Below are 3,784 nucleotides of genomic sequence, written 5' to 3' on the forward strand. Positions count from 1 at the left end.
TGTGCCTTTTACTGAAGTGGCTTCTGCCTGGCCCCTATCATGAAAGGCCTGATTGGTGAAGCGCTGCAGAGATGGTTGTCCTTCTGGAATAATTTTCCATCTCCACAGAGGAACGCTGGAGCTGTCAGAGTGACCGTCGGGTTCTTGGTCACCTCCCTGACCAAGGCCCTTCTCCCCCAAGTTTCTCAGTTTGGCCGGGCAGCCAGCTCTAGGAAGAGTCTTGGTTCCAAACTATCATTTAATGGAGGCCACTGTGGGACTACAATGCTGCAGAAATGTTTTGGTAGCCTTTCCCAGATCTGTGGCTAGACACAATCCTTCCTCAAAGCTCTACAGACTTTGACCTCATGGCTTGGTTTTTGCTCTGACATGCAGTCAACTCTGGGACCTTAGGTGTGCCTTTTCCAAATAATGTCCAATCAATTGATTATACCACAGGTGGACTCCAAGTAGTAGAAACAGAAACAGGATGCACCTGAGCGCAATTGCAAATAAACCTTTTCACATCGTTGATTGTCAAACCAAGTGTAGATTATCCAAAATGTATTTTATAAAATGTCTAACTTGTTTAAGGGGTCTGAATACTTTCCAAATGCACTGCATGTAATCAATAGGGGCTTAAAAAGGCCCAGGCAGTTAAATGGGATTCCTGTGGTATGCCTTGCCACAGAAGTTGGAATAAGCGCCGTTTGAAAAGACAGCCCGTTTTGGTAGAGAGCATGGATTTCCATAGTGATGTCCCACTAAATTGGTTAGACCAATAAGTTCCAAACATCTGCCATTAACAGATTTTTCCCCACCAGTTCTAGCAAAATTCTTACCCTTTGCTTAGCAGCCAATTGTTTTCTATAAAAATGGTCAAACTATCTCTGTAATGCACACAACTGTTAACCAGTAATTTGATTGAGAAAGAGCTGCTGCATTGGACTTGTAAGACAGATGAAAAGCCAATGAATGCCAAGCTTTGGAATTGACAGGATAAATCAGTTATATTAAGTCACATTTAATATTAATCATGACAAGTACATTTCAAAGCTTTATTGAACCTGACATACAAAGAGATCTAAAAGCATCACTGACATAAGTCACATGTTTACAATATAAAATTCAATAAGTTCATCACAAGTGTAGGCTACGTCAAGCCTCTGACAAAGTATCCAATGAAGTTGCAGGAGTAAAAATAGCACTGTTAAGGACATAAGTGCCACAGATCAGACAAATATAGGCTGTTATTTTCCACAATGCACCTCAGTTATTCAGTTGATTTCCCCAGGCACAGCCAAAATGTACACAATTAAACTCTGCTGTCTGAAATCAGGAACAGTGGGACCAAGTGAATCAAAGGAGTAGGGGCGTTTCAGATATCAGTGCGTTTCTTGAAATCAAGTTACACCCATTGACGCACACCACTGGTCTGTGGCCATGTAGTTCACTTTGGGGACAACAGTATCTAAAGCTAACCCTTTACCTCATTCTCCTAACCTGGCACACCTAGTCACCTAAACGGCCACATTAATTATCCTTACGTGCCATGTAAACAAATGTTGAGAAACCATCAGTCTCAACACCGGAACTGACAAATTCAGGGTGTTTCTTTACCAGGAAAAGCAGGCACCAATGTGCTTTTCCTGATATCCAGAAACCCCATGAATTGCGGTCTGCAATTACACAATATTGAGTCAAAGAATAGTTTAATAGATCCTCATCGTGGCCTGCCTCCATGGAGGCAACAGCCAGGTCACTAAAGAACCACTGCAAAATTAGACATCTTTCCAGGTAAACAGGATGTCAGGAGATTACTTCAAAATTGGCCACTAGGGGCAACAGCGAGCACTATTACCATTAATTAGTCATGTGTTCAATCCCAGTGTTAAGCACTTTAAATGGCTTAACCCTATCCCGATCCTTAACCATGTGAATTAATGCCTAAACAACCTCAAAAAGGTATACGGACAAATGTCTCATTCTGCAGTGAGACAGCTTGTTGCCACACCATGGGCTTGGGGCCAGTGAGCAGAGTGTAGGCCTACGGTTTGAAGCAGCCGGAAGGTGTGAGCACAAACAAGATTCCCATCAATGAAAAGACAAGTGTTCTTGCACGTGCCACGGAATCCCACAGCTTAGGTGCGCAAGTGGTTACCTTCCGAGAATTAATAATGTGCTCTTTGTAAAACATTTGCACATCTAGGCTGCCGATGTTAGTCTAGGCTTTTGTTCCGTGCAGATGAACACTCTAGAAGCAGCCCTGTAGGAGCAAGCCCACCACAGTGATGAGGAGCGTGAATGCACTGGACTGCAAGGACACACTGGCTCCTTGAGGAATGGAGATGTTCATGGTACTGACGTTCGTGGTAGTGACGTTTGTGGTGGTGAAGTTCGTGGTAGTGACGTTCGTGGTAGTGACGTAGAGCAGCGTGGAACTCGTGAAGTCAGCTTTGGTCACATTCGTAGGAAGGGACTGTGTGGTAACGTTTTGCGCATGGACCTAAAACGAGAGCAGAGGGGCACGTCACTGACTGGGCATTGGCCAGATGTGAGAAACGTAAAAAGTTAAGCTGAAACATTTGACGAATCGGAACAATACATCACTTTCGTCCAACTCATTTCAAAGAGCCAAAAAAACATGCGTAAAGTTCAGATTTAGGCACACAGAAATGGGTGTGGCATAAGACAACCCTATGGCAATATGTTTTTATAACATAATGTACTTAAATTAATACGCATGTTATTGGTGTTAAGTGGCATCACCTTCTGGGAAATGCGGTTTCCCTAGTCTAGGCATATAGGGTGACGGACAATATCCTGCAGTTGGATTGCGCAGTGGAGAGAAAATAGTCGCTCTCAAATTACATAAACCTATTTGAAGTCACTTTACGTCAAGACTATCTGAAAGGAGGCATTACGGTCTCACATGCCTCTGGATTCATTATGGCACACTAGGTCGCCAAACATTCTAAATGACTAACTGAACACATCTGGAGGCCAATTACCCGCGCCATCATTAGTTTGTCAATGAGAAAATACATTAAGTAAATCCAACATTTAGATTGAAACCGTAAAAAAAAAACGGAATAGCCATTTTGAATGTTGCACCTGTTGAAATGCCCTTACTTTCCAGAATGGGTAGGTAGGTAACGTTGTCCTAATGAAATCAACTGGGTTAACTTAAAATCAAAACATGGCAACGAGTTTGTTATTATAGAAGACCCGCGCTTACCTGTGATGAAAAAAGCATGGCAAGGAGAAAGAATCCAATGTTAAGAGTCGTCATTTTGTTGGCTGTTTCTGTTCCAATTTTGTACAGTGTGACTGCTTTGTCTATTGCTTTTCTCACTGCGAATGACTGCAGAATAAATTCAGAGGATTTTTATAACCCCCACCGATTGTGACGTCGAGTCAACAGTGCGAATCCCCAAAACCAACTGCCTATCATGTCTCCCTGTCCCCCTATCCATAGAGATAAATAGAGGACTCTAGTCCCCCAAGCGCTATTGAGGACTTTCACCATTTTTAAGTAGTCAACTGGGAGGGACATCCTATAGGTTACGGAAGGATCACATAATTCTATCCAGGTCGGCAGGCGGGATCAGCCAATAAATTACACTCATCACTAGCCGGCTACCACCTGGTTACTCAACCCTGCACCTTAGAGGCTGCTGCCCTATATACATAGGCATGGAATCACTGGTCACTTAATAATGGAACACTAGTCACTTTAATAATGTTTACATACTGCTTTGCTCATTTCATATGTATTTACTATATTCTATTCTACTGTATTTTA

The 3,784-nt window shown here is 42.7% G+C and overlaps 1 long non-coding RNA gene across 1 annotated transcript; it reads right to left on the reverse strand.

Annotated features, from left to right (window-relative positions):
* Positions 1-1,023: 1,023 nt before the first annotated feature.
* Positions 1,024-3,527, reverse strand: LOC139553763 (uncharacterized). Its single transcript, XR_011670723.1, has 2 exons — positions 3,218-3,527; positions 1,024-2,485 (listed from the first exon to the last, which is right to left on the reverse strand). It is a non-coding gene; the product is annotated as an uncharacterized lncRNA (long non-coding RNA).
* Positions 3,528-3,784: the final 257 nt, after the last annotated feature.

This window comes from Salvelinus alpinus, chromosome 25 (assembly GCF_045679555.1).
Source record: "Salvelinus alpinus chromosome 25, SLU_Salpinus.1, whole genome shotgun sequence".
Lineage (NCBI taxonomy): Eukaryota > Metazoa > Chordata > Actinopteri > Salmoniformes > Salmonidae > Salvelinus > Salvelinus alpinus.